General features: G+C 44.9%; 2 protein-coding genes across 8 annotated transcripts in view; one reads left to right on the plus strand and one right to left on the minus strand.

Annotated features, from left to right (window-relative positions):
* The window catches only part of DHRS12 (dehydrogenase/reductase 12), a 275,332-nt gene that overhangs the window by 186,179 nt on the left and 76,016 nt on the right, over positions 1 to 13,137 (minus strand). The window lies entirely within an intron of this gene.
* Positions 1 to 13,137, plus strand: part of DGKD (diacylglycerol kinase delta) — a 193,300-nt gene that overhangs the window by 23,550 nt on the left and 156,613 nt on the right. The window contains exon 1 of one of the 7 annotated variants that reach the window (XM_078777890.1): positions 11,614 to 11,715. The exons of 5 other annotated variants lie outside the window; for them this stretch is intronic. The gene's annotated coding sequence lies outside the window, so the exon portion shown is untranslated. Of the gene's footprint in view, positions 1 to 11,613; positions 11,716 to 13,137 lie in introns of those variants that run through there. One more of the 7 variants, XM_068117350.2, reaches the window with a different exon arrangement.

Raw genomic sequence — 13,137 nt, forward strand, 5'->3', positions numbered from 1 at the left:
ATTCGGCCAGTGCAGTCTCCAATTCAAGTGAAAATGAATAACTCTCACAGTGTCCCATTCTATTAAGAAGGGTTATGAGCTTTTCACTTCTGTATAGATGTCTCAGGGACGTGCACATGATGATGTGTTTTGGAAGCTTCCAAGAGCCTTTGGTGGCAGCGCGACAGATATCTTGGCCGATTGATTGAACTAATCGCTGGCTTCGTTGTGACCTTGCTGATGTTGTTCCAGTTATGATGTAGCATAGCAGCTTCTTGAGTGAATCTGGTATAACATCGTCCATTTGTTGGAGATCAGAAGGACTTGGTGGCCATTTCAGTTCTGGGGCATTCGAGAAATCATCCAGAATTGACAGTCGTAAATGGCTACCTGCACTCTCAATCATATCTCTTGATCCCAATTTGAAGGCTTGTTTCACTGCTGTCTGGACGTCAATTGCAGTGCTGAATATTATGTAGGACTTTCCCAGATCACAGAATGATAGTCTCTCCCTGAAAGGCTCGTGGTTTTCAAGCTTCAGTTTTAGTTTGCTGGCTCGGTAGTCAGGATTCGCATATTTGCTGGTTTGCAGGTTAATGACATACATTTGCCTCAGGTCGGATAGTTTCATTATCTTCTTGGCCATTAACACATCCCTTTCAATGGCATCACATAACACATCGAATGCCTGTCTGTGGGCTTCTTCTAATTCTCCTTGATGGTGCTGTGCCTCTTCGTCAGTACTGCGCCATTTCTCTGGCTTTTGCATATATTTCATACGGCAAGTTTTGTGGAACTTTGCCTCAGAGGCAAAAAGATCATGGCCTCGGATCCTCATTAAGAGCGTTTCATCTTGCTTCATTTCAGCCATCTCCAGTACCGGCTTCCAGCCTTCATACTCGAACTGGCTCATCCCCTGGGTAGTCCAACTGCCATGCACTTTCACTTTTTTACGACTTTCCGAAGAACAGAAGATACAGTCTGGCTTAAATATGATCTTGTCACCAGAACTAGTACGGGCCATCCGCTGAGTTGTGGCACCAGTTGTTTCAGATGTACCTGCAGTAGGAGGGTTCAGTCTGTCTAAGTTCATCGTGAAACGCTTGTAACACTCCCAGTGGAAACCATGGTGTTCGGCCAGAGATTCAGGGACCAAATCACATGTGTCCTTCATCATATGCGGAGACTGTGGGGGTTGTGCAAGGCGTCTTTCTTTGACCTCCTGCAGCTTGGCCAATTTCTTCTCAGAATTTTTGAGTCCAGATAACAAGTGCAACTCTCCATAGCTCAGTCCCTTTACATGAGTTATGCACACAATGGGTGGTTGTTCACTCTCACGTGTACGTTTCGCTCGCGCCGGATGTTCCATATTAGCGTTGTTACTTCACCTGCAAAACACATCAAAATATTGGTAAGTACCAAGCTGAATAATTATTATAAATTGCATCTTAATTATAAAAAATATCTTATATTGCATACTTAACTATGTAAAAAAAGGTGTTTAACTTAACTAATTGACTCGTTCTGTCGCTGTAAGAGACACTTAAATAACATAATTGTACAATCTGATGATCTCAATTTACGCAGGATACAAACATGGAAGGATCTGCATGCCATTTTCGTCAAAATTCCTGCAATAAACTACAGTGATACATCAATACAACAATATATTAAGTAACACATATTAACAATACATAGATTTTGTCATGTGTCCAACATATATGTACATGATATACGTGGCAGCATTTGTAAATTGACAAATGCAGCATCGCCTACAATATCACCCCATACCGGTAGTATCTTTGACACGCTGTATAAAAAAGAGAATTGAAGCTATGGGGATGTATCTGGTATCAAATTAAAGCTGATATACAGGAGAAAGCCAATAAAATATATATGTAAGCATATCAGGTGTAATGTGTTCATATTATGTGTGTAAGATGAAATAGTACGGTCGATACCGAATTATGTTACGTTAAAGTGGGGTACTGCTATTCAGCACTAGTTATGACCATTAAGGTACCATTATAAGTAATGTGTCAATATTCTATGATGATCAGTAGATGAACAGCTTTCTTTTGGTATATAACTTTTTATTCTGAGTTAATATTAGCAGGCACAAATACCAAAAGAACACGTGTGTCGAATATGGCGCAACGCGGATTTAAAAATATGCTGTTTTGAGGGTACCATCCAATATAGGTACCAAATGGGTAGTGAGTCCAAGTTTATTTACTGTTACCAGTTGATTTCCACCCCAGGACACCCCAATGGTTCAGAAAAACCCAGGGTCGGAGAGTTGTGGGGGGGGTGCAGATGGACCATACCTGGCCCGGAGCCTATAGTGCTCACATATACGAACTCAAAGCTGCTTGTAGTGAGTACAATAGTTTTCACAGATACGAGCTCAAAGCTGCTTTTAAAAGACACTACATTGTTCACAGCAATATAATGAAAGCTGTTCGTTATGTGTACTACAGAACTCGGACATAAAGAACTAGCTGCTCGTCGTGCACACTATCTAAAGAAGGCCAAATCTATTCTAAAGTGTGCTCGGACATGTCATACGAAGAACAGAGCCCAGCGTTGTGCAGACATGAGGCGGAGGTATGAACTAGCTGAACCAAAGCCTTATGCAAAGCATCAGTATGTTATTGAGGTAAGCAAGAAACTACTCTGCAATGCTTTACCTTTAGTCATAGTTTTCAAAAACAAGCACCAAAATATATGCAAAACAATGACTAGTTACTCTTGTAAGAAAGCTGTGTCATCTCTAGCAGCTAAGACATTGGTAAACAAGGCCCTTCAGATGCGTAAGCAGTATGCTGGGGTCTTGCTTCAGGCTATCACAGAGACGATATGTATATCGGCATAACAATATATATATTCGTTGTCGGTGAAGCATTTCGAGGATCATCTCATCTCGATAGTGTGTGTGTGTGTGTGTGTGTGTGTGTGTGTGTGTGTGTGTGTGTGTGTGTGTGTGTGTGTGTGTGTGTGTGTGTGTGTGTGTGTGTGTGTGTGTGTGTGTGTGTGTGTGTGTGTGTGTATACAGACTTGGCATTTAATATGGAATTTTTTTTTCTTTCTTGACTTGGGTTTACTTTCTGAACTCGGTATATCAATCTGGTGAGGTTCTTTAACGCTTTGGCCATTTCTTTGTTAAAAGAACCATGTCACTGATTGTCTGTCGCAGCAAGAAGTCAATAACAGGATTATATCACAGGTGGCGTGACAAAATGTACGGACAGGTACATTTGATGATTGGCTTCACAATCGGGTATATAAGGGTTGTTGCGTTCTGTATTAGTGGAAAACAACTGCTGCACGTCTACAAAAGTTATTGCCGCTTCCCCTGGAGATGGTCCGTCAACTCGACAATGCTGTTTGTCATTTAGTGGTGGCTTTACGAAATTCCGGCATGAAACAGTGTGCTATTGCTCGGCAGTATGGCATCACTCAAGGTCAGGTGTCAAAGATCCTGAAACGAAATGCTCAGAGGGGTGTCCCTACTCCAATACCGAGGTCAGGACGTCCCCGCAGAACCACAAGGAGGGATGATCGCCAGCTGCACCGGTTAGTCCGCAATGGCCGTACCAAGTCAGCTAATCGGCTTAGGGCTGAGTGGCAGCAACTGACAAATGTGCCTGTATCCAGAAGGCCAGTCAGCAAACGACTGGTTCAAGCAGGCTATCGTGCCAGGCGTCCCCTGAGAAAGCCACGTCTGACCAGACAACACCGCCAGCGCCGATTGCAGTGGGCCAGAGAGCACCGTCAATGGCAGCCAGGACACTGGAATCACGTGATCTTCAGTGACAAGTCTAGATTTCTGGTCTATCGTCAATATGGCCGCGCCCGAGTGTGCAGACAAGTGCATGAAGCCTACAACGAAGATTGTATAGTGCCAAGAGTCCAAGCTGGAGGTGGTGGGGTGACCGTTTGGGCTGCTTTTCATGCAGGGGGCAAAACTGACCTGGTTGTTCTGAATGGAAACCTGAACCAGTTCAAGTACAGGGCCATTCTGGAAGAAACATTGCTTCCATTAGTTCGTGCAGCCTTTCGAGGAAACTTTGTCTTCCAAGATGACAATGCACGGCCTCATCGTGCTCGCATGATCCAACACTTTGTTGCTGACCGTGGTGTAGAGCATATGGAGTGGCCTGCCATGTCCCCGGATATGAATCCGATAGAGAACTTGTGGGCAGAATTAACGCGTCAAATCGACAACTTGGACCAGCAGCCTGCCTCTGTGTGTGAATTGCAGCAGGCTATTGTCACTGCATAGCAAGCAATTCTTGTCCAAACCTCGGCAAATCTCGTGAACAGCATGCCTCAACGTGTACGTGCTCTCCTGAATGCTCGTGGGGGTTACGCGAAGTACTGAACTGTAATTTTACTGTCTGTAATCCCAGTCGTAATTTAACTTTTGTTTTTGTGAAAAATTTTTTTTGCTTAATGTGGAAAATATAGAGATACTTCTAGAAAACGTACAGAAGTTTAACACAGTACTGTCCGTGAATTGAGTTCAATATCAGTTTCCATCACTTTCAAGGATCAATTTATTTGCTTCGAAATGTCAAATGTGGTTTTTCTTTCTTTTAAAGGTCACATTAACAAAACCTAGAATAATTTCAACATAATTCCAATGAACTTTTGGTTCTGTCATCTTGAAAAGTAAGTTCACCCCCACAAAAAAATATTCCATATTAAATGCCAAGTCTGTATATATATATATATATATATATATTGTGTGTGTGTGTGTGTTTGTGTGTGGCACAACGACAAACTAGCATAACTTGATACTACATACCAAATGTGATTATAACCTGGGTTGGCAGGATGGACGAGAAGTACGCACATTCGCCACTAAAGCTATCTTGCCTGGGGTTGAATCCTGACGCAGCTATAAACTGTCGCCCTGGTGTTTCACAGGCTGGGTGAATCATCAATATGTGTGCCGGCCCTTGGATGGACGTAAAACTGGACGTCCCGTTTAGTGCATTAGTTGGTGGACGTTAAAGATCCCATGGTATTCTTCGCGAAGAGTAGGCGAGCTATCGCCGGAACTGTACAAATTCCTGCTATAACCTCCAGGGGGCACTGCATCAGCGACACATTCCTGCTCCCAGATTTGATGCAACCAGCAGCCACAGGCTGCATACGAAATAAATAAATGAATTAATTCTAACCTGTACTTTGCGAGTTTGCTCCATTCACTTGTGAAATCAGAGCTTTTGACTGACATTTAATTGCTGACACGCACAAGTTTTTTTCCTTTTCTTCTTTCTTCTTTCTTCTTACGCTGGTTGTAATATCTTTTAGAGGGGGACTGGAGGTGGAAATGTGCCATGCCCAGGGCCCAAATTATTCTCTTCCTTTTAGCATGATCAATGAATTAACGCCAGGTGGGGTTGACCCAGCCTGTCATCCTTCCAGACTGGTTATAGAGAGGCATTGCATCAGCGGCAGGCACGCCCACTGAAAATGATGCAACCAGCAGCCGGGTGGCTGCACACGAGCCACCACCACCATGATCAAGTTTTGAGGATCTGGGTTTTGTTGTTTTGATACTTTTTTTTTTCTTTTTTGTATACAAGATCGAGGCTCGTGAAAGAGCTAACATTTATCACACAAAAAAAAATCAAACAGACACACAAAACATAATAAGGGGAGCGGTAGACAATATGGGGAGAGAAGGGGAAGCACAAACACATAATTTGAGAGCAGGGACATCGGGAGATCTGTGGGAGGGAAAGGGCTTGGGGGGAGGATGCGTGGGAGGGGGGAGAGGTATAAAATACATAGGCACTGCAAGAACTTCCAGGAAAGAAGTCGGTATTTCAAAAAAGTGGATCTGGGGTGAAATTAGCGGGGGTAGAAAAGATCAAGGTTTTGGACGGGGGAAGATAAGAGATGGTGGTGAACAGCTGTTTTAAAGACCTGGAGGGAGGGAGTGGGATTGAAGGGAGTGGGGCAATTTGTTCCAGAGGCGGGAGAAAAGAGGAATGAAGGAGTGACGGTGAGCAGAAAGTCTTGATTTTGGCAGTTTAACCATAAGAGGGTTGCTGGCAGATCTTGTGCGACCTGTAGGAATATTTGGGGGACAGAGCACAGACAGAGCCGGGGGAGCTACTTTCGCACCAAAGTTTGATCTCTTCTGGTATCTTTGTTCCAATGGCCCCTTAACGCATCCTCGGTGAACCTCGGCAGTCTCCAATTGCTGTCTGTTTGTTGTATTATTTCCTGGTATTGCTTTCGCTATGTCAGTGAGGTTCTGCTTTTCCAATCCAGTTCCTCCGACAATCACAGAAACTCGTGCCAGCACTCACTCAGATTGCAGGTTCCTTTGACGTCCTTTTTCAGATATTGGTACTCGCACTATGTTCGGTTGCCATGCCCTGTTTTTAGTGTTCATATGAGGAGTCAAGATGGTCGGTCCATACGTGAGCGCTATGTGGCCCTCCTTTGTTCGCCACCACAGGTCGTAATCATTCATTCATTCATAATCCCATCCGGAATGTCAACGGCTAAGTAACAATGGTGTTGAAGTTGGGGCAGTTGTTGTCTAAGAATCCCAATTGCTCTTGTCTTTCGTCGGAAGTTATTTTTATTTCAGGAAGTACAAGGTGGGTTTTGTTTTGGCTTCTTTCAATCAGACACCCACAGCTGGTGCTTTATCCCTTGAATGAATGAATTGTCCTTTTTCAGCAACAAATGTATGCTTGGCTATAGATCTTGGGTTTAGATCATATTTGGTTTCCATGAAAAAGAAGCCGCAATGTTATTTATGAGTCCCCTACGTGGAGAGAACCATAGGTTTGCTCTCTATCCGTCCAACCGTACCACCTGTATCCCCCCCAACCGTACCACCTGTACCACCCCCCCCACCTGTACCCCCCACTGTACCCCCCATGTACCCCTCCCCCCCACCTGTACCCCCCCTATACCCCCCCCCCCCATTTGATCTTCTGCACTTTTTTCCCCATACTCTTGAACATATTCGACTGAAACTTGATATATGGCTTTATCATGATAAGTTACAGAACAAGTTTGAGTTTTGGGGCGTTATCGCCAATTTTTCACGCAGTTATGGCCTTTTTGGACTAAAAGAATATCAGGTCAATTTTCCAGACTTTTCCCCCTCACCCTTAAACATATTGAACTGAAACTTGGTAGGGACATGTATTGCAAAGCAGTTCTCCCTCCTGTTTAATTTAACCTCAGTGCTTCCTTGATGCAGGGCAAGCTTGCATGCTGAGAATTGCTTCCGGCCACTGCATGATGCAATACTTGAGTAAGAACTTGCGCAATATATATATATATATATATATATATATATATATATATATATATATATATATATATATATATATATATATATATATATATATATATATATATATATATATATATATATATATATATATATATATATATACACAATCACGTGAAAAAGTAAGTACACCCCATGTAAAGTTTGACTTTTTCAACATATTTCAACATACAGCTATTTGATCTTCATTTCAACAATATTGATATATAAAGGTGATATAATATAACAAATATCATGAAACATTTACATTTTGTAGTCCATTGTATAATTTAAATAAACATAAATGCAAATTTCACATGTGGAAAAAGTAAGTACACCCCGACATTTATCACCACTTCAAATGCCTAAAATTAGAATCAGGTGCACCAGCTCAGGTTCAAATGATTAGAACATTGTTCGAGAGGATCTTGGAGGTACCTGTCTTATTTAAACCTCAGCCATTTAGTTTGGTTTGCTCTTTGTTGTTGAAGTGTGCGGCGTCACCATGCCTAGATCAAAAGAGCTCTCTGAGGCCTCCTATCTCAGAGGTTTCCTCCTATCTTTCACCGTTCAGGAGATTAACGTGTACAGACAAACAAACAAAAACGTTCTTTTTTATAGATAATAAATATAGAAGAAGAAGAAGAAGAATATAGATAATATAATAATAAATAATAATAATAATAATAATAATATAATATAAATAATAATATAAGAACAAGAAGAAGAGATATATATATATATATTGTTACGGTTCTACGCCGCCCTTCTTCCCCTTACCAAGGGGGGATTAATCCCCTTGTTCTTGCTGGGCTTGGCGGAACCTGGGCTTGATACGTCCCTTCCGGACAAATGCAGAGTAGGGTCTCAGGACCAATTCTCACTCGTACCTAATTCCCTGCGCCGCCCTGGAACCGAGGAAGCAAGCCTCGCACGAGCCACGTGTGGTTAAGTACTCCGAGCGGATTGAGTACCACGTAGTCTTAGTTAGTGGAACCTGATTTGAGCGATCCTATTCGTACCACGCTTAGCCAATGAAGAAACCACAGAAACGATCGAATGGAAGAAAGGAAGAACACAGGTTTAATTATTCCCACCCGTATGTACAATGATCGGGGACACAGAGACACAGAGCAGCCTTAGACAATCTTATCTTATTCCCCGGACTAGGGCCCGTTCACACTCACACAGGGAATTGCAGATGGGTAGATGTTCAGCCAACACGTCGACGTGGTCGTCCAGAGACGGCCCCGTCCGGCTCTCCACGGTCCCAGCACGTCCCGCGAAGATGGCAGCAGGCGATGGCAGGAACCTCGTAGCGCGTCTCCTGAACAAAGCAGATAATGAGGTGGAACGGCAAAGGGCGGGACTCTCAGCGCGGCTGGCGATTACACAGCCGTTTTCCTCACTCGCGCAACTTAATGCACTGTATAGCGATCCGCCTCAAACTCAACCGAGCGTCATGTATTAATAGCGCGTCTTTTGGTTCATGCGCGTCGGGCTTCACCCGCGTATCTTGTACAGTTCTTGGATGCTCACAACTCCTCTTCCTCGATCCCTCCAAGCTGGTTGGTCAGTGCGCGCGAGTCCTTTACTCATCAAGTGTTCCCGCACTAGTCCTATCGAGTGCAAGTCCTTTCACCAATCCTTTCCGCGCGAGTCCTTTGGTGCACGTCCCTCTCTCGCGAGTTCTTTCGAGGGCTTTGTGCAGCGGGTTATATAGCTATGCCCCCCGAACATTCTGGAACCCCCTTGAACCTTCTCACCACACCCTGTGACGCAACGCTGCCGCCACCACCTCTGAGCCCTGATTGGCGGCTCGTGCTTACCGTCAGCGCTTCTGCCGCTCTGCCCTCGGCTCCACCCCGACCCTCCTAGCCTGCCTCGTGTTAACTCGCCCAAAATGAACCAAGGTTAGCGCAAAGGGGCATGAGGCTAGGGTAGCTGGAAAGTCGGTAGAAGTAGGGCTTATTCTCCTGGCTCTGCTCAACGCAGAACTAACAATGGAAAAGGACTAAGCTTACAAATACGAAGACATAACTATACTATCGCGAGGCTGCATGTTGCTGGTGTGACTATGAGGTGGAAATTTTAAACCTTTATGAAACTCACTGTACAAACTCAAAACCGCAACAATATATATATATATATATATATATATATATATATATATATATATATATATATATATATATATATATATATATATATATATATATACACACACACAGACTTGGCATTTAATATGGAATATTTTTTTTGTGGGGGTGAACTCACTTTTCAAGATGACTTATAACCAAAAGTTCATTGGAATTATATTGAAATTATTCTAGATTTTGTTAATGTGACCTTTAAAAGAAACAAACACCACATTTTACATTTCGAAACAAATAAATTGATCCTTGAAAGTGATGTAAACTGATATCGAACTCAATTCATGGACAGTACTGTGTTAAACTTCTGTACGTTTTCCAGAAGTATCTCTTTATTTTGCACATTAGCCAAATTTTTTTTTAACAAAAACAAAAGTTAAATTACGACTGGGATTACGGACAGTAAAATTACAGTTCAGTACTTCGTGTAACCCCCACGAGCATTCAGGAGAGCACGTACACGTTGAGGCATGCTGTTCAGGAGATTTTCCAAGGTTTGGACAGGAATCGCTTGACATGCAGTGACAATAGCCTGCTGCAATTCACGCACAGAGGTCGGCTGCTGGTCCAAGTGGTCGATTTGACGCGTTAATTCTGCCCACAAGTTCTCTATCGGATTCATATCCTGGGACATGGCAGGCCACTCCATATGCTCTGCACCACGGTCAGCAAGAAAGTGTTGGATCATGCGAGCATGATGAGGCCGTGCATTGTCATCTTGGAAGACAAAGTTTCCTCGAAAGGCTGCACGAGCAAATGGAAGCAATGTTTCTTCCAGAATGGCCCTGTACTTGAACTGGTTCAGGTTTCCATTCAGAACAACCAGGTCAGTTTTGCCCCCTGCATGAAAAGCAGCCCAAACGGTCACCCCACCACCTCCAGCTTGGACTCTTGGCACTATACAATCTTTGTTGTAGGCTTCATGCACTTGTCTGCACACTCGGACGTGGCCATCTTGACGATAGACCAGAAATCTAGACTCGTCACTGAAGATCACGTGATTCCAGTGTCCTGGCTGCCATTGACGGTGCTCTCTGGCCCACTGCAATCTGCGCTGGCAGTGTTGACTGGTCAGGTGTGGCTTTCTCAGGGGACACCTGGCACGATAGCCTGCTTGAACCAGTCATTGGTTGACTAGCCTTCTGGATACAGGCACATTTGTCAGTTGCTGCCACTCAGCCCTAAGCCGATTAGCTGACTTGGTACGGCCATTGCGGACTAACCGGTGCAGCTGGCGATCATCCCTCATTGTGGTTCTGCGGGGACGTCCTGGCCTCGGTATTGGAGTAGGGACACCCCTCTGAGCATTTCGTTTCAGGATCTTTGACACCTGACCTTGAGTGATGCCATACTGCCGAGCAATAGCACGCTGTTTCATGCCGTAATTTCGTAAAGCCACCACTCCATGACAAACAGCATTGTCGAGTTGACAGACCATCTCCAGAGGAAGCGGCAATAACTTTTGGAGACGTGCAGCAGTTGTTTTCCACTAATACAGAACGCAACAACCCTTATATACCCGATTGTGAAGCTAATCATCAAATGCACCTGTCCGTACATTTTGCCACGCCACCTGTGATATAATCCTGTTGTTGACTTCTTGCTGCGACAGACAATCAGTGACATGGTTCTTTTAACAAATAAATTACCAAAGTGTAAAAGAAACTCACCAGATTGATATACTGAGTTAAGAAAGTAAACCCAAGTCAAGAAAAAAAAAAAATTCCATATTAAATGCCAAGTCTGTATATATATATATATGTATATATATATATATATATATGATGTAATGCACATATGCTTTGGGCTTCAAAGACAAACTGACATTACTTTACACTACATACCACATGTGATTATAACCTGTACTTTGCTGGTTTAGTCTGATTTATTCGCTCGTTCAAGCAGGGCTTCCGACTCGCATGCAATTGCTCACATACATGAGTGTTTCATTTTTCTGCTTTATTTTACCTTGGTTGCGATCTCCTTTAGAGTAGTCTTGGTGTACCGTATCCTCTTCTTTTTACCATGAGCACATTTCGAGGACCAAGTTGGAATGTTTTTGACGTTCTCGTATCTTTGTCCCAAGTTCCTTTTTTAGGATTGTCACTGAACCGGAAAACCTCCAGTTGTGGTTTTGTTTGATGTAACATTTCCTGGTTTCTCTGTCAGCATTTAAGCAAGGCAGTACTTTACCATTCTAGTTGCTCCGACCATTACTGGAACTACGGTGGCACTCCTCAGCTTCCAGGTTCTCTGGAATTCGTTTTTCAGGTACTCGTACTTGGTCATTTTTCTAATTACTCCTGCCAGGGAGTTGTGTGTGTGTGTGTGTGTGTGTGTGTGTGTGTGTGTGTGTGTGTGTGTGTGTGTGTGTGTGTGTGTGTGTGTGTGTGTGTGTGTATGTGTGTGTGTGTGTGTGTGTGTGTGTGTGTGTGTGTGTGTACAAGATATCTGGAAAAGTTCTGAACGGATTTGGATGAAAGTTGGTGGGATGATTGCCCTTGGGATAAGGAAGAATTGATTAGTTTTTGGTGAAGCTCAGGATATTATTCCGGATCCAGGAATTTTTTGAAGGATTGTTTACCATTGGAAGATGGGGCTCATTTTTTTTTTAACATTATCTTGTGGCGGACACAATGCCAGCGGGTCATAATTCCGCGCACCAGTGGGTGATGCGAGCGACCGGTCATGGATGCAAGGTTCGGGCCACGCCCGGAGCGAAGGAGTCATGAGGCTAAGGGTGGAACTGGAATACACGCCCCGCCTTTCGGCCGACCGGCCACGCCCGAGAGTAAGGCGTGGCCTCGGGATATATCCGCGGGCTCGAAAGTCGAGCCCGCCCAGTGCTTACATGTGAGCATAGAATAAAGTGTTTGGTTTTGTTCAACGCGTGGTGGCCTACCTTCTTGGCAAACGAATTGTGTGTGCATAGCACCACACTGGTGACCCCATCTGGTTCAGCCGTAGCTGACCCCTGAACGCGCCATGGCTACCAACGCTATCGCCGTCAAACTCCCGGAGTTCTGGGAAGCACAGGCCGATGTTTGGTTTGTGCAGGCCGAGGCCCAATTCCAGCTCCGGAGCATCACAGCGGATGACACCATGTACTTTCCCGTGGTCGCCGCCCCCGGGCCCGGCACTGCCGCCAGCGTCGTGTCCTTCCTTCGGCGCCCGCCGGGCGCCCACAAGTACACGTCGCTCAAACGACTTCTCCTCACCACGTTCGGGCTCACGGAGGCCGACCGCGCTGACCGCCTCCTTGACCTTCCCGCCCTCGGCGACACACGACCGTCCATTCGGATGGATTATATGTTGTCCCTTCTTGGAGACAAACGCCCAGATTTCCTTTTCCGAGCGCTTTTCCTCCGCCAGCTACCTGCGCAGGTGCGGCTTGCGCTGGCCGGTTCGGCCATAACGGAACCCCGCGACCTGGCCAGAGAGGCGGACAAATTTTTCGAGGCCTGCGACACGCGGCCGACGTATGGCGCTGTCGTAATGGATCCCGGTGCGGAGGCTTCAGCGCCCGAAGATGCCCTCGTGGCCGCTGCTACACCGCCGTTACGACCGACGCGGCAGCCACCACCGGGGCAAACCTGGTGCTATTATCATGCCAGGTTCGGCCGCAAGGCCAGGGCGTGCCGCCCGCCATGCTCTTTCGACGGGTCGGGAAACGAGCGGGCCGGCGCTCACTTG

The sequence above is a fragment of the Myxine glutinosa genome, chromosome 5 (genome assembly GCF_964187855.1).
Source record: "Myxine glutinosa chromosome 5, kmMyxGlut1.1, whole genome shotgun sequence".
In the NCBI taxonomy this organism is placed as follows: domain Eukaryota; kingdom Metazoa; phylum Chordata; class Myxini; order Myxiniformes; family Myxinidae; genus Myxine; species Myxine glutinosa.